At 28.5% G+C, this 19,613-nt stretch overlaps 1 protein-coding gene across 1 annotated transcript in view; it reads right to left on the bottom strand.

Annotated features, from left to right (window-relative positions):
* LOC119676703 (cadherin-86C-like) overlaps nt 1–8,277 on the bottom strand; it is a 373,671-nt gene extending 365,394 nt beyond the window's left edge. The window contains exon 1 of the mRNA XM_038087959.1: nt 8,154–8,277. The gene's annotated coding sequence lies outside the window, so the exon portion shown is untranslated. The remainder of the gene's footprint in view (nt 1–8,153) is intronic.
* Between the last annotated feature and the right edge of the window lie 11,336 nt (nt 8,278–19,613).

Below are 19,613 nucleotides of genomic sequence, written 5' to 3' on the forward strand. Positions count from 1 at the left end.
AAGAGCGCAGACGGCCCACAATGTATCTGAGCATTGAAAGAACATTGAAAAGAAGATAAAAAACAAACTTTTATTCACAAATTATTTTTAGTGCAAAAATATCATTAAAGGCTGCACCCCACTGTTAGCGTAATAATATTTTCTTTAATGATTTAAACTTAACGACTATTCATTAAGATTTTATTTTATTTTATTTCGTTAAGTAAGCAAAGCTATGTAGATACTTGAAATGCGAATGCGAAATGAGCATAGATACATGCCAATGCGTGCTGAAGTTAGACCATTAAACGTAAATTCTGGTGAAAAAGTGGCAAAAGCAAATTTGCGTAAGCCAATATAATAAAAAATAGTTTAAATAATTTATTACAGTAACGTGTGCAGACCGATAAAATAATAGTTATATATCAGATAGTTATTCTAGTACAAACATTGTTAAAATATATTAATATACTATATTAAATAATAATATAAAATTATTAAGCGAGTGATTTAAAAGAAATATATTTATAATATTTATTTAACTATATTGCCTTCTATTCTTTTTAAATATAATTCGTAGAGTTTCCACAAAAAAAAACGCATAGGAAAATTGATTTAATATTTATTTATTTTTTAAATTGAAGGGCTTAAATATACCTATATATTTGATTTTTAAATAAAAAAAAATTCTTTAAATAAAATTTATATAAAAAAGAAATATTTAAAATACATTTTGACTGTAAGTAAGTCTATATATACTATATTACCAAATGAAATAAAATTATTTAACGAGTGATTTAAAAAAAAATGTATTTATAATATTTACTAAACTATATTGCCATTTATTTTTTTTAAATATAACATTTAATAAATAAAGTTTATATAAAAAAAAATATTTAAAGTAAATACTAATAACTCGTAAAGTTTGGTGGTAGTACTTAGTTCAAGCAACGAAAAAAAACGTATAGGTAAATCGATTTAATATTTATTTTTTTTTTAAATTGAATGGCTCAAATATTTCTATATATTTAATTTTTAAATAAAATAAAATTCTATATATAATTTTTAAAATAAAACATTTAAAGTATTTAATAACTCGTAATGTTTGGTGATATTTCTTAGTCCAAGCAACGTAAAAAAACGCATAGGTAAATCGATTTAATAATTTTTTTTTTTAAATTGAATGGCTCAAATATTTCTACACATTTAATTTTTAAAGAAAATAAAATTCTTTAAATAAAATTTATATAAAAAAAGTATTTAAAGTAAATACTAATAACTCGTAATGTTTGGTGATATTTCTTAGTTCGAGGAACGAAAAAAACGCATAGGAGTTCAAATGAACATTTTTTTTTTAAATTGAATGGCTCAAATATATCTACACATTTAATTTTTAAATGAAATTAAATTCTTTAAATAAAATTTGTATAAAAAAAAATATTTAAAGTACATTTTGACTGTAAGTAAGTCCATATAAAGACTTCTCCTCAGTGCTTTTTAAATTATCTAGAATAAAAGTGTGTAGGATTTTTTTTTCAACACAGGAAAGGTGTTGGTAAAATGCCAATTTTAACAATAAAAATTACATTTCTGAACATTTAAGGAATATAAAGTAGTTACAATATCTTTTTCACATGTTTTTATTTATATTTATTTTTATAAATTTTTGTACATACAAAAGTCTATTTTTTTGCCGGCTCAGATTTAAATTTATTTCACTTTATTTATCTTTTTTATTTCGTTTGCGTTGTTAGATTTCTTAAAATCTCACTTCAGTTTCGTAGGTGTCGAGTAAAATATATTTAATTTTTTTTTTCGTTTTCAGTAAATAAAATAAAATATATAAATACTAGTTGAATGACTTTTTTATGACATAAACTTATGCAATATTAAAATGAAAAGTTACTTTTGTTATGACGAAATTGAAAATAAAAAAAATTGTATAATAATGTATCTTATTTATATATATTGTTGAACTAATAATGAAAAAGTCATTTAATAATTTAAGGAAGTAAAATATACAATAATATAATATAATAATACAATAATATAATATAATAATACAATAATATTAATATGCATGTATTTATATATATATATTCAGCGAACAAAGTATCTGAAATTTACGAATTAAAAAACTTGATAGGGAGGCAAATGAACCAATATAATTTTTCTGAAAACTTCAAAGTAACTTTGTGAAGTATTAGATCTATGTAAAAATCATAATAGAAGAACCACTACATATTTTTTTCTGTAAGTTGATAGTACTAACTTGTATAAGATTTGTAAATTATTATATTATCTTTTGGCATCAGTTGTTTTATAATTATACTTTTGGGTGTTGTGCGATGGCACAAAACTGTGACAGTGCAAGATTATTTTGCTAAAACTATGCAACTAATGTGGTTGACCAAATATCGCACTTATCTGACTTGGTTCTACATAGCATTATTTGGTTCAAAAATATATATAGAAAAATCATTGGAGTTAAAGGTACTACTTAAATCAGATTAAGTGAGTAAAGAATTTGTTATTTTTGTTTTCATCCAATAAAATATAATAATAAATACTATTGGAAACTTTTACTTCTATCTCTGCCGTAGCCGGTCCCAAGCCCGGTTGAACAAGGAGGAGGGAACGTGATCAGCTAATCTGAATGTCTTTTTGAACATGATATAAGCTCAGCAAGTAGTTCTCACCTACAAACGACTCTTTTAGAACTTATTACGGAAGCGGGTCACCATAGTCTTTGAACCCATCACTCATTGACTAATCTTTACTCGTAACAAACATGAATGAAAACCACAGCGGAACTATATCTCCACGGGGCAACCGATTCATGGCTAATCCCCCTGCCACAGCAGCAGACGCATTGGATGTGGAGGCGCCAAATTCACGTTTGAGTATGCAGATGACTGAAATCGAAATATCAAATTTGAGGCTCTATGCTCCACTTAGGAGAGAAGGATAGCAGTAAGTGAGTAAGTAAGAAACTATTACTTTTGGTATATAAAAATTTTATTTTATAGAATAAAAAGTAATTATCTTCTATCTTTCTCTCGATATAATACTTATGTTACACACAGCAAAATTTTGTTCTCATTTGAAAAAGTCGAATTTTTGGAATAGTTCAAATTTTTGAACTTTTTTAATTTGAATGATTCGAAAAGTTTGTTGGAAACGCAAATATTCACTGTACAGTGCGAATATGAAATAATTCAAGATAAGTATATAGCACTACATTGGTACGAGCTATTTTAAAAAAATAAATAAATGTTATGTTAACGGAAAGTACATTAAGTTGTATTCCTTGTATAACTATTAAATATAAATAAAAACCTATTAAACTAATAGATACCATATACAAATTACATAAATGCCACTCAATATAGTAACAAAATGAGTTTCTTCAAAATCTTCTTCCTAGGCCTAACATTGAATCTGCTATAACGGATTTAGAAGTAATTAAATTCTGTTAATGTTTAAATCTCATTTAAATTCCGTAATATAAATATACAGTTAGAAAACTATATCAATGTGAGTATATAATTTTACCTACATTAGAGAAGAAGAAGAAGAATCATTAATAGTAAAAACACGGACCTCCGCGCATAACTGAAACAGATGAAGCACAGCGATAAAAAGGCCCACAAATAAGGAAGGAACGCGTCGAAATGTATTAATAACAGATTTAACGAAAACTAATCATAAATCTATGCTACACACTCATCTAATATACATTTGATTACACGTATTTCCATAAACCCTTACGAACCCAACTGGAATAATATAAAATACACTCACCGAACTGTGCGTTGTGCGTAGTGTGCAAATGGAACAAAAATAAAATAAACAAAAGACTCAAGACACAAACTGTGCTCTATGCGTTAAGTACGGTAAGCTTTATCTTGCATCTTCGTTTGTAAACATGCGTACGCATTAGAAATTTCTTGATATTTAATAGTCTGTTTCTAGAAATCTAATTTATTTTTATCACTTTCCAGACAGCCACTGCAGTAAGTTGTAGACATAACAGCGCATTAATTAGCCTCTCACATTAACTGCGTTAGATAGATAGATGGAATAATAGCGCGTATCTTATCCATTTATTGCAGTTTAAACTTAACAAATAGTTCATTACTGCTCGCCTTAGCTACAGTCAATGGTTGTTGCTACAGTCAATGAGTTGATGCTACTCATCAACAGCTGCGCTTAACTTATAGTTAGATAAGCGAATAGGCAGCAATAGATACGTTATGGAGATTGAAAAATGTGTAGGTTTATAATGCATTCATTCGAAGTGTAACTTAACTGAGATTTTTTCTTGATTTTTGTTTGAATTGCATAATCTTCAAAGTTAGTCATAATTTATTTAAATATTTTTTAATGCTTTTGCCTTTGAAAGAAACAATACTGAAACTAATTCGCTTAATTAATTAACATATTCGCATCAAGTATGGAGCGAGGGCATACCATATATACTTAAGGTGAAAAATATTGTTGTAATTTTATATGCTTTAAATGAAAAATTTTAATTATGCCGAAAGTATAGATTGAGAATTTATATATCAGATATATTCAATATCTGCAACGAGTATGCAAATAAAATGAAACACTTCCATTGGCGCGATTTAAAATGGCTTAGATTTGTGAGTGGTGAGTGTGGTTATCGTAAGGGGCTTTTAATTTAATTAATTGCATAAATTAAATTTAATTGAATTTGTTTAAAGAATTTTACTTTGCCATTTCGCATGATATATGAAGCCAATAAATAATATCCAATTACATTTAATTACGAGTTTCTCCTTTGTGGTTTGTTTGTGTACGCGTGCGTTTAATTTGTCATGTCATGCCCGACTGAAATGTTGTCACTGCAAAGATAAAAAACTGCAACAATCGCCACAAAAACGAAACACAATAATTGTTGCAAATCATTCATAAAAGGTGCAAAATGACTTGAAATTAGCTGTGTTTTTTTTTTTATTCTTTTTTTAATTAAACATTTTTTAAGTTTACATTTCGTTGTCAGTAGATTGTATAAGGCGTTGTACTGCCTGCTGACACGCAAATTGCATCTGAAATATTTACGCACAGCTGTCATAGCTGCAGACGCTTGAAATTTTGTATCTGAATAAGTGGGTCAGGCAAGGTCGTTTTTTCACATTCAATTTCGGTGCTGAAATTCATTGAATGAAAAAAAAAATGATTAAAAACTTGTTGTTGTCATTTGTGGTTAATGCAGTTTCGTTGCTTTAACTGCAACTGGAAATTATAATGCATCATTTTAAGCATTTCAAAAAAAAACTTTATTCGTTTTGCATTTTAAATGATTTATTTCGTTTTAAAGTAAATAATTTAAAAAAACGGTTGCGCCCAAAATGCCATAAAAATGTCATAAAATTAAAAAAAAAACTGAAACTAAGAGAATTAAAGATAAAAATTGCGTTAAATTGTGCCCACTGCCGCTATATTCAATATCAGTTCAAAAAGTATCTCACAGTTGCTCTGATATCAAGTTTTTTGCAGTCTTGCTTTCGTTTGCTACTTGTGGAATGCGGTCCTGCGTGGTTTGCTTCTTGCTCATAATTTAATCTCGAATTAATTAATTTCATTTATGTAATTTGCAAATCATTAAGCTAAAGTATTTTTATCTATTTATTTTGTAACACTTTCGAACTTGATTCGTTAGTGAAATATATAATATTTGATTTTACGCAAATATTTCAATATATAGTAGAGCTATGAAAAGCAAAAATATGCACTAATCTTTTGACAAATAAATACTAAAAACACTCAGTACTTTTTTATTAAAAATATTAGATGTGATCATAATATATAAAAAACATTAATAATATTTAAAGATAATAGTACAGATAAATACTTTTACACGAACAAACTTGAATACACCTTGGGCTACACGATTATTTGAGGATATGCATCTATCTTTAGATAGGTAGATGGGTGACGGAAGAATATCTTCAGACAAGTTAGTAGGTGCAAGAAAGGGTTTCTCGATATAGTTTTGAGAGTTCGAAAATTGTTTTGGAAAAGCACTCAGAACTTAATAAAATAAAGTAAATGCATATATAAGTGCTCTCCAAAGGAGAATATATACCAGCATTCATAAGCGATATTCACAGCTAATGTCTAATCAAAACGTAAATAGAGAATATAGAAAAAAGTGTTAAAAATAATTATTATTATTTCATTACAATAAAAAAGTCCAAACTGTCCAATCATTTTATATAAAAGTAATATAGAAAATTTATTATTGACAATAATTCAATAACGCACAGGAGAACAGTACCCATAACAGGAGAACCCATAATGTCCGGTGCCTAATAGATTGCATTGCATTTTTTGCATAATCACTATTTTCATACTCAAATATAAGTCATTTAATGCTGTGGACTTAAAAAGACACACAATGAAGCTATCAGGAAGTGAGAGGTAAAATAAATTTACACATCAATGGTTAAATAGTTCAGATCAATAAGAAGTAAAATAATAACTTATCCTAGCAAGGGGAATATCAATTTAGGTATTATCGCTAAGCAGGAGGATAATGTTTATTTGAATTACAAGTATTACTTAAATAGGTTAACCTTTTTGGTCACTCATATCTATAAGTTTAGTAAAATAAACATTGAGGTTCATATTCTTTGTGAATGTTCTGTTCTTAGCATCCCTGTATCCTGTACCTCTTCTAACAAATGGTGGTTTTCGTTAAGAAGAAAAATTGTGATACATTTCATTAATTTATTATAACACAGGAACAAGTAATGAAAAAATTAATTATTTAAAAATTAATATTGACACAAACATTTTTTTTAAATCATTCGAAGTACTATTCTCAATATAAATTAAATGTATTTATAGATATTTTTATATATTCATACAATACAATTTAACAGGATAGAAAAAATAGCAATAGCTAACTACACGAATAAACAATACACCAAAAAAAAAAAATTGGAGAAGCAGAAACTAGAAAGAAAAAAGTGCTATTCAACTGCACTATAACACTTTAATTTCTGTAGAACTTCTCTGTAAAAGCAAAATCAATGTTGTTAGACTATAAAGTTATATATTCTAGTATTAAAAATCTTTTGTGCCACATTATAACTCAAATAGTTTGTGAAATTATTGAAAGTATAATAAATTCACACTTAGATATTCTAAATACTTTATTATATGAATTTTGTATGTATCTTTTTAAAGACTGGCTATTGTAGACACCGAGTAAGGATCCACTTAAACTTATTGGTATAAAAACTAGACAGTAAAGCTAATAAAGTATCTAATCACATAATTCTATATGTGCTAGCAAATAAGTTAGGTTAATGATATGGATTGTATAATCTCCTCTTCTAAAGATGGATGTTAACAGGATGTTAAAAAGGTTCAATCACTTAAAATTAATTTGTGTTTAGGTATATTTAAACAAAACTTTTCAAAATTGTTGCTTTTGGCTTCGAAAAGATTTTATGGTGCAATAATATTATATAAATTCTTGTATAGAATCGAACCCATCAAGTAGGTGATGCATCAAGTACAATTTCTATGATTCGAACGCTTATAGCCTTTAAGGTAAAAGCTTCCCGGAAATTATTTTAGCTTAAGTCACTTTTCAGTTCGATAGGGAGCAACATGTTAAATTAAATAAAAGTAATGTAGTAAAAAATCCATTAAACAGGTGATGGATAAGGTATGCCATGGATAAGTTCTATAGTTAGGATAGTCATAGCTTTATAGGTAAAAACTTCCCGCAAACTATTTTAGTTTCGGTAAGTTTTTACTCTACAAAACTTGCTATAGTAAGTGAGAGTGAATAAACTATCTGCAGGATATGCAGGAAGTGTATAATCAAACTAAATTAAACTAAATATTATGGCGCTTAATGGTATATATATTAAGAATATTATGTGTTAGAAATGATGCTGTGCTAGACACTATACTTGTCTTCTATCTTGCAGCAAAATTAGTATAACCTTGTACTGAATAAACCAAATATTCATAGTTCCTTTTTATCATTCGTGGAAGGTTTATTTTAATTTTAGTTAATTAAAATTACTATAAAATGACCTTCGGAAATTAATAAGATTGTCTTGCAATAATCTTAACTGATTATCGGTAAATAAAATTAAATTTTAAAATGTTAAATTTAAAGTTACCTTTAAAATGAGTTGTTTTATTGCTGATGATTAAATCCAATTATGAAAATGTAATTTTAAAGTTGAAACGCTTTTAACTAAATTTGTTTCCATGGATTATGAGTTTGGATTGTATTTGCGGTTAAAATTGGAAATATTGATGAATAAATTAAACAATGTTATATATATATAACATGTTATCTATAAACATAACACTATCCACTTTATTCAGCACAGATTTAAGTGATTTTTAAACTATTCTGTATTATGAAATGTATCTTTACTCGTCTTTTATGCTAATTTTGTTTTTGTAGATTTAAGAAAAACTGCAGACAGGATGTGAAGTATGCAATTTCATTGCATGCAATCTTTGATTATCAAAATTTGTGTAAATTTTTGCAATGTTTGCACTTTACAATTATTTTTTTATACTCTGGCAGTTTTTTATTCTCAACAATTTTGTATCTAAACAATTTGGTTTCTCGACACAATATTATTTGTTTATTATATTTGACTTATGTGAACAGATTTGTTTAATTAAGAATTCCAATTTGAATAAATTATTAAAAAATCACTTTTTGTTGCTGATTTACACAAAATTTAAAATTTAAGAACTTTTAGAATTTTTTATTATTTTTTCAAGAGGCTCATTAGGCCATACAAAGCCTTTATTTGTTGGAACTCATATGACGGTTCAACGGTCTTAGCTGTAAGCTGTTCATGTCACTTTATACCGGGACGACCTTGTGTTTATTTATTTTTCGATCCACTTAAATCATGCAAAGAATGATTTTTACTTTTTCTTAAATTTTTAATTACAGGAAATATATGATATGTTAGGTTTGCATAATTTTTTTTTTTTTTTTGGATCATAAGCCGTATTATTTTTATGATGGAGCAATTTTTTTTAACTCACATCAATGGCACCACTTCTATAAAAATAAAACAAAAAATTGACGAAAACAGATTAAATTCCAATGTGACTTGAGATTTTTGGCACAAAATCTTTACTTCTAAGTTAGCAGTGATTTGCTTTGTTAAGCTGCGGCCTTGATAAAAATTCCTCTGAATTGCTGTGCTGCTTCCTTCACAGCAGCATATGGAATTCAAGTAACACGTCACGGATACGCCTTCGAAACGGATTTTTGCAAAGCCTTTAGCATAGGCGTTACATACAACGAAACTTTAGTTCGAGCACAAAATTATAAAAAATAAAAATTAAAATATATAATTTATGTATTTCTGTTAAGCTTTTGATGTGTAGCAGCTACTTTAAAAAATCCAGTTGGAATTTTTTTTTATTCCTCAACCAAATTCAGGTAAGAAATTTTGCTTTTGTTTATTTTTAATTGTATTTTTTTTTAATTTTTAATTATGTTTTTTTCTAAGCACAGTTTAAATAATTTAAATTTCTCATTTTTATTCTGACACCACTCATCCGCGCACTAAACTAATAACGTTGAAGCCTCGAATTGATACTGGCAGCCAATCGACCAGAAAGACGCGTCTGAGCTTCAACGGCGTTCGTATCTTGCAGATTTTTGTTATTCAAGCTGAACGCTCGTACGTACCGACCATTGAAGCTCAAATCAAAAAGATCATTCAAGCAAGAGACAAAGAGCACAACAAACAATTTACATAGTAGAGTGCATATGGAAGCAACGCTTTGGTTCGTTTCTTAGCGAAGTTCAAAACTTGCAAACGATATATCGTTCGAAACTGGTTTCATGCTGTGCTCTCTTCTGCTGTCTTATAATTTTTCCTGCTTCGAAATAAATGAACTTTAGGCAGTTCAAAGTAAACAAAACATCGGTTGCTCTAAAGCAGTTACCTTGAGGTTCGATGTTAGGTTCGATGTTACGACTGAGTTTTACATCAAACACAGAAGTTGGTTGGATTGCATTTGTTGAGTTGATTCGAGACTCGTTTATTTCAAAGTATGAACAGTAAACGTTGTGTACTGCTGCTAATTGCAAAAAGTGTTTGATATTGTATATAATTATATTGATTTTCACTTCGAATTTAAATAAAGATACAATAATCCCCCCTATAGCTCGGTACTCTTATAACGCGTTTTCATATTACGCGATTTCAATCCCCCTTATAACACGGGCATTCCCCCATATAACGCGGGGATTTGTACAGTTCATAGTTAGCTTCGCGAACCTTTGCACTTGTGTATACGGGGTATACGGGAATATGCCTATAACGCGGCACCAATCTACAGCGTTATAGGGGGGATTACTGTATTTTTAATAGTAATATCTCTGATAACTGATGCCTTATTTGGTTTGCTAACCAACAGTCAAGTAGAAATCCAAGCATTAAAACCAAAAACATTAGATGGGATCACGACTGATAATAGAGTACCTGCATAAGTTTAATATCATTGGTGAAAATTATTAGAAATGAATACTTCGATATAGGTTACAAATTACGTTGGAATTGCTGGCCATAAAATAGCAGATACTTTTGCAAGAAAGGAACAGCTGAGATAGCTCATTATTCCGGGTCACATATATATATATATATATTTTAAATGTTCAAAAAGCTAGGGCGAAGGACCTAGTAGTCCAGTTCCTTATTCTTAAATAAAATAAAAATTAATTTTAGTGTTAATTCGCAAATAAATAAATAGTAAAATTTGAAAAAAAATGGGAAAGTGAATGGTTTCGCATATATATAAATAAATATAGGGTCACAAACCAACTGTCTGGAAGATGGATCGATGATCTAGTAAGCGACCCATAACATGGGTAAGCGTGATCGAAAGTTCTTAGTAACAGATTGGAATAAATTCAAATGCTTGTACTATGCTAGTTAATGTATTCAAGTTCTGAACCTTCTGAAGTTTTTGCTGTTGGACCAATGTGTACGTAGAAGAGAACAACCTCTAATGAATTTATTCAGCAATTTTTGATTTCTTTGTATTATAGCAGAATTATTATAGCAGAATTATAATTCTTGCATTATCGCACAAATTGTTTTAATTGTCTCTAAGTTCATCTCTTTAATTCGCGTGCATCACTTAAATTTCTGATTTCTACTGCTCTCAGAATAAAAAAGGGATGTGAACGCTCCTTCTAGGCTGCTTCTCTCGAAAACCATAAATTTGTTGTGTGAAGTAGGTACTACTTAAATTTTATTCCATGTTAGAATTACTACACTACCATCTCATTCCGTACTCAAAAGGATATCCCCAAATTTTTTGACAAGTTCCGCTATTTTAATTTATATAATGAAAGCAACTCATAAAAAAATGCATAGATGAAATGTGATAACACTGTGTATCACTCATCAAATATAGAAATTGAAGAATAATAGGAAACAATAGGAAAAATTCTAATTCAGTTATAAAAATAGAGGGTTAAAACTTATTGCAGATATATGTAGATAGATGTTGCATTGATTAGGTTGCATATAAGTATAAAATCAACAATGAATTATATGGTAGTTCTATGATTCGCGGTGAATATTAAAGGAAAGATATGTATTTTTGAAAACAACCCTTAAGTATATTTTTGCGTGGAGTATATTTTCTATTCAATGAAAGGTATAAAATTCTTTTAAAAAAAAACAATCAATGCAAAATGCAGAAAATGTCTAGGAATGTATAAATGAATTGAAAGGTTACAGGGTCTCTTTAGAGGTCAAAACATTTTGAGTATTTAATTTCATAATACAAATATGCGTGAGGGTTGTCTATTTATTTATTTAAAAAAAAAGAGAAGCATCGTAAGATATTATTCTACTTGACTTCACATCATTTATAGAAGAACAAGCGAAAACAAAATGTTGAAAATATTAAAGCGTATATCTTGAAAGATGTAGGAGTAGAGTATATTAGAAGTATAAAATTATCATAACAATATATTATATAAGGTTGGTTAAAAAGTGATCTTAGTAATTTTATACCTTTTTTCAATATTTGATCAAATTTAATATCACCAATTTAATTTCCTTGTGGAGTATTTATTCTGCTTTCATTAGTAGAATACCCAAAAATTAGAAAAAAGTACTTTGATAATTTAAAATGTCGGAATTTAAAACGGAATTTATACTCGACTTTTACAGAACATAACTCGATCTTAAATCTACTCCAAACCACTCTTCTGAGTGTAACTGAGACATCAGTTACAATAATACCAATTTCTGAGGGTGCACTCGTTTGAGGTCCGACATTGGAATGATGGAATATATTTGTTTTGTGCTTTTGTTTTTTTTATTATTTCCTGACTTAATCATTGATCGTTTGGCTGTCTGACAGTAATTCAAGATATAAGATATAATCTAGATATAATTAATTAAGATATAATTGTAATCATACTTCTGATGCTCTTCAGGCATGGATCTCGCCAAAATCATGATATTTAAGATTATGATTTCTTTAAACTTTTTGGAATGCTGTTGTATTCTGTTTAAGGAAGTGGTTAATTGCATTTTGAAATTTGGGAACATTGGCTCTGTTCGAAGAAATATATTGTCTGTCCGAAAAGATGGATTGCTGACTCTGTTTAAAAGCAGACGAGACTTTCAGTCAAATTCTCTGTTACTGCCCCGCCTTGAACTGGGTTAGGAGGAGGGCACTGGGTCGAGAACTATTTTTCCCTTCTGATATTAAACGGTCCTCAACGACCAATATTCTTTTGCAGTACAAAATATCAACCATGGTCGTAGAGCTCCGCTCCATTGGGAGCTGGTACCCCGCTGGTATTCACAGTCTTAAACACTGGCTCATTATATTATGTGAAGCATTCTTTCAATTTATTTGAGGAGCAGAAATAGATCTCCCTTATAGTATTGATCATGAGATGTTTTCGACTCTTTAAGGAATCTTATGTGGTTTTCAATTGTTGTATGTGTTGCACTCATATAATAGTAGCGAAAACTAAACGATAACCAACAATCATGTGGACTGGAGATAACGCATAACCAGAGCTATTTTGAAATAGGATAAGTTTAGGAATTCTTACTCAAACTGAACTAAATTCTTTGCCAATCTAATAAATTAATATGAATATTATTTACTTTCCATAAAATCTTAAACTCAACTTGCGTTTTTCGGTTAATTAAATTTAATTTAAATAAATACAAAAATTACTTTATAACTTTTTTTAACGAAAATTCATATTTATTACTTTATTTGCATATCGTATTTATTTTTTAAGTTATTCACTTATCATGAATAAAAATATATCTAGATTTTCTAAAACATGCTCAATGCATGAAGTAGTTAATTACAGTAGTTCATATTAATTAAAATGCATTTTAATTTAATTTTCGAGTGTATTTTTATTGTTTAAATTAATTATGCGGGCACACAATAGAACTGACGACTACAAAATAATCAATTATTTTGCATGATGTGTTGATTTTATTAAAAAATAATTTTATTCAAATCTGAAAAAAAGATTTCAGTATTTGAATCTGCATAAAATCATAAAAAATGAAATGCATTTTATTTACAAAGAAGTAAAAAAAGAATGTGGAAAATATTATAAGAATTCACAACACCCACATGACGTCTGCTGCAATTATAAACGCATTCTCATGCAAGACACATTCGATGTGTAGAACATTAAAGTCCATTAATTAAGCCTGCCTTCCTACCAGCCCACACAGATACCATATGAGTGCCTGCCGACAAAAATGGTTAGGAAATATTTAAGAGATTTTCTAAATGATTTTTTGATGAAAAATTGTAAAACTGATGAGTTCCTAATATGAGCCGTCAATTTGAAAGATTAAAGACGCGCTGCCAGCAGGGCTTACTTCATGTTTCTCACTTCTCGACTCGACTATTATGTAGGGAACGAGGAATTGAAAGGAATTTTTAATTCAATTTCTCAACCACATCAAATAGGCTTGTTTTTTTAATTAATCTTAATTATATGCTTTTATGGATGTGCGATTAATTTTATACAATTTTACATACACTTCTTATTATTATTATTTTTTTTTTATAGTTTTTTTGCTTTGCTTTTGTTATAAATATTTTTCTATTAATATTATTAGTCCATTAGGTGCAATTATTTTTGAGATTTGAGCGTTTAAAAGTAATAAATGGAATTGAACCAGTATGATTATTTGAGTGGCTATTGAGGTGTAACTGGTTAACCTTTTGAGAATCACAGATCCGTATGCATTAAATTGAGGTTTAATTGATTGTTAATGGACATAATACAGATATTAAATTACTTTTATACGATATCAAATACACATAACATTCAAGCTTTATACCAAGAATATCACTTCAAGATTTATAAAAGTATTGCATATTGCGAAAATGCTTTATTTTTCTTCTTCATTTGAATTTCACACTCGATGAATTAAATTAATTGAACGTTTTTTTAATTCCATTGGTTTGAAAGGATATAAAATTTTTATTATGTTAATGCTATTTTATTACAATTGTATTAAGCTATTATAAATTATGATCAATTTGTAGGTAGTATATTTTTATTAGATTAATTATAATTTATTGATTTCCTTAATAAATAATTGTTAGATCTTAACTTGCGTGGAGCATAAAGAATTAAAACAATCTGTTTAAATCATTTATATAAAATATTTCAAAAATAATATAACCATGGGAATTTAACTGAAAATTAATTTCCTATAAAGTAGGAAGCACTTATAAGTTCTAACACATTCCGAAAGGGCACTGACACTTGTAGATTCTATAAAATGCGGCACAAAACATCCATCCACCATCGCATCTGTGGTTGTTGCTATAACCATACAAAATTCTAATATCTGAATAAATGTGTTTATATTTCTTACGAAAGGGACCAATTAGCAACACGTTATATTTTGAGCATTACTAGATAATACGGAGAAATGCAATATGCAATACGCAATCGAATAGCAAAAACATAGAACACAACGCTCCAAAGAATATATCACTCCAAATAGTCGTAGTACACTTTCTACTATGTGAATCAGAAAGTTACTTATTAAAATAACAGCTGTAAAAAAGAAATGCATAATAAACAATGAGGAGAAAACTAAAAGAGATTAAGAAACTCATATAAGAAGTATCATATAAGAATTATATAAGTAAAATTCATTCAAAATTTATATTTATATATATAAGTTCGAGTGCACCAATTGAGGTAGTTCGGTCATGTGTCAAGAATGCTGTATTCAAGCATTCAAACATCCTTGAAAGCTTCCTTCTAATAAAAGCTGAAAAAAGTCCTGTTGGGCTTCCAAAGCTAGTATTTGATATTTGACAAAGTTTCAAAAACAGCGAGAGAAAGAGTAAAATGGATGTGAAAATGAAGTAGCATTATTAAAAATAGATTAATAACAGATAGTCAAGTAGTCACATCCTATATTTTAATATTATTGAGGGAGAATGATAGAGAGAAAAAAATAAAAAGTTGTATTTTTAGATAAAAATTGCGAGCGGTTATCCAAATAGATGAGTTGCTCCAGAACGTAGAACCGGAACTCGGATTTACGATTGTTAGAAAACAGACTAAATGTTTCCATGTAACTATCATTTTACAAAAAAAAAAATTCAAATCTTGAACCAAGGAACATTGTTAGATATATAAGTAGTTTTAATTTGTTAGCTTAGGATAATTTTATAATAGATGTCATATTATATGTTGTCGTGTGTCATTGTCCCTTCCAAAACTATAATAGTATGAAAAAGTAATCAAATATTTTTGAAGTTGGAAAAAATATAAATTTTTTATATAGTATATATATTTTATATAAATTTTTTATAAACTAGTTCTATAATAACATTTTTGCACATGCAAGACAGAGTTAACTCACATAAAAGAATATTTGCTTACTGAGCATTATCTAAATAGTAGAACTAAAATTTTGATGCCATGGCAATAATTCATCTTTTAAAAGTGCATAACCTTGAGGTCGATCCATGTGCATTTTTGCTTACATAACGCCATCTGTATAGTAGAACTACATTTAACTTTGATGCTATTGAAAGATTTCTTGTATCATAAGAACATAGTTATGAAGTTGAACTATATGATGTAGTTTAATATACTATATACTAAAAACTACATCAATAGCAAAAATCGATACAAAAATACTGGATATGGATTTGGAAAATCGTCTATTAACCGGCAAAGATTAAGTAATATATATTTATATAATATATATATAAGAGTCCCGGTCTCTAATTATTCAAGAAGAATATACTGGAATATAGCTTCGTCATTTCGCCGTGAGACTTGAGCACGAAACCATAATTTTTAAGGAGTTGTGTGGCCAAGGTTTTTGAAAGCCAAGAATCGGTTTAATGTCCAGAGATCGGCTTAGAAGGGGTTGGAGTCAGTTTTCTGATTTAGTTGGTAGATTTCATTGAAAGATTTCGTTAGTGGATTGATTACCTTTATTCTGAATAAACAGAAGAATCGCAGATCATTATTATAACTTGAAAAAACTAAATTAAATAAGAAAAAATACCATTTGCTATCAAAACAATTCATCTGCTCTCACATATTTTAAAAAACTGTCTTTAAATCGGTTAATTGATGTACGTATTGCTGAAATAATCAGTTCACTCTTCAGATTAGGCTTTTTGTGGCGTATATCTATTCTCACATACATTAAAACATTTTTTTTTGGAAAGCGATCATCAAGATATATATAATTTGAAGGATCGCTGAAATAAGTATATTGACATTGAGTAATATTTATGTGTAGAACAAACCGATCTTTACAACTAAAATTAGTTTTGTGTTATCTCCGTATAATAGAGCTGTTGTACTTCTTTTCTTCATTTCTCTTTGGTAATTTTATCCAAAAAGAGTCTTCTCGGTAATATCATTTCACCTTTGATATTAGTCTGACTACGCCAAAGATATATATATATATAATATATAAACACTAGAATTGTAAAGTGTTTTTAGAAAGTGGATTTTAGAAGTAAGGGTCCAAATTTGTAATGTGAAAAAATTGGTATGTGAGTTACTTCGCCTAATATGAGCATTCTCATAATGCATAATGAAATACTTACTATATATACAATTAAAATACATTCTGTTTGACGTTTATAAGATTCACATAAATAATATTTTACACCTTCTATAGAAGTGATTTACATTTTTTACCTTCATCATATATTTACACCTCAAAGAAACCGTTAATATGAGGTTCTATTTATGCCAACCGCGCCAACAAGTAAGCAAAGCAAATTCTTCTGTTCTTCTGTGCGATTGTAGAGGCAAAAAAATTTGAACAAAAATTCAAACAAAAACCGAAGAATGGTTCAATTCTTTAACTAGTAAAAGACACTCAAATAGGTCAAATGGTAATACGTACAACACAAGGAAACTGTGTTTCTCTTACTGTCCATGGGAATTCGTGGCAGTCAATGCAGTCAATATGGTATATAGTAGTAGCGCTGCATAGTTGGTTTGCTGCAATAAGCTGGAGGGCAGTGTGTGTGTTAGATAAATACGATGAAAACAAATGTGGTGATCGCTGAGTGGATATAAGGTACGATAAAAGCGCCAAAGACGTAACTGTGCCAATATCGCAACTATTCAAACTGCCTGCATTGAACTTAACTGACAACAGAAATTTGCATCAATGTTATGAGTGCGCCATGAGAATCAACAACAAGGAACCAGCACTGATGTGATGTGGCACATATTTCGCCGTTAATGCCGTTGATGCTGTTGATGCTGTTGATTCTGTTGATGCTGATGACTAATGAAGCAGAGTTAAGAATTTATTTTTTGCATATAAGTTCAGTACGATTTACGGCCAAGGCAAGTACCCTAAATCAGCAAGGCTTTGTACTTTCAGCGGTAACAAAAACTTTACAAAATAAAAATAAATGTATGCATATTCAAAATAAAATAAATAGAAAAATAGAAAAATTCTCTCAAAAATATATAAAGCATACAAATTAATGTAGCAAGATGCGCTGTCATCTTGTTCGCAGGCTTTATGAAAAATGGATCTGAAAAATTTTCCCAGGAGTTCACGAATAACGGAGCTGCCTTAAGTCTTAAGGTACTTTGAGTGAGAACACGAACAAATTAATTGCTAGAAATTGTACTAGAAAACTCAAGCAATCAATAATATAAATGAGAACTCTAAGAAACTGACCATAGTCTAACAATTATTTTTTTTCTTCACTTCAATAGTATAAAATGTGCCGTATTATATGGATTAAATTTCATGTGAATTTTGAGGTTGTAAAGCTAATAGTCTTAAGTGTCCAATGTTCTAGAAAATTTAATAGCACAATCGATACCATAAATTTACATTAAATATGTATTTAATTTACCTACGAGAAATTCCAGGAAGTAATTGCGCTATTAAAAAGAAATTCTACATATAAGTGGGTAAACAAAGTGTCCTTGACATCCTTTCGACCAAATAAGTTGCCACTTATTAAGTCCTTACATGCTCAGTAAATAAATTCTTGTAATTTCTTGGCAGGAAGTTGACTATTACTTCGTCGAATTGTGAGTATGAAAGAGTATGAATATGAATAAAAAAAACTATAAAAATATATATGAGTAATACTGTAATTTTTTATGAATGAGTTTAGATATAGACAATGAATTTTTATTATTTACAATGTCGACCATATGACATTATTTATTGCATTAAAGAACTATTATTTTTTATTTTAATTATTATTTATTATTATTATTATTATTATTTATTATTTTTAATAAATTTGATTTTTACGTCAATATGACAGAATTGTTCTTGTTGTTGTTGTTGTTGTTGTTGTTGTTGTTGTTGTTGTGATTTCAGTTAGTGCTATTGCGCACTTTTACTCTATTGTGGCTGGGGGGCTTATCCCTGCCCCACATTAAACTTTAACTATACTAGCATCATTATCATTATCTTATTTCAATAGAAACTGTGGTATTTAATAGAGAAGATTCGAACAGTAGTGAGCTACAACAACAAAAATTATTTTTATATTATTTTTAATAAATTGAATTTTTGGCAGACCATACAGCTGTTTTAAATATTGCCAAATAGCTTTAGAATTATTTCTCGTGTTTAATTAGTCTTAAATAAATTTTTTCAGACTGCAAGTACCAGGGATTGCACTCGCGCCCTGCTAAATTTAAAGCTCAGAGTTAGCGCACCTTAATTAACTGACCCAAAGCCGTACTTGACTTGAATATTCACACTTTTTTCTGGAGTTTTGTTAATTTGCTATGAAAGTTTATTAACAAATTCAGTTGCTAAGTTTTACATAATTTATTGTATATCATATTTCTTATATTATTTATATTATTGTATTATATTATATTTATTTTATTTATTTATTTATATCATATTATTGTTATTATTAGTATTTTTTTTTTTTTTGAAGCATTAAATAACTAATTAGTACTTTTTCAAACATTTATATAAGCCAAGAGTCTTGACAATTCTAAAAGCAATATATTAATTTTTAATATACAATGTAGAAATATGTAAATAAATAAAATATTATAAAGACAAGAGACATTCCATTCTTTA

Source organism: Teleopsis dalmanni, chromosome 2, assembly GCF_002237135.1.
Source record: "Teleopsis dalmanni isolate 2A chromosome 2, ASM223713v2, whole genome shotgun sequence".
Classification (NCBI taxonomy): Eukaryota; Metazoa; Arthropoda; class Insecta; order Diptera; family Diopsidae; genus Teleopsis; species Teleopsis dalmanni.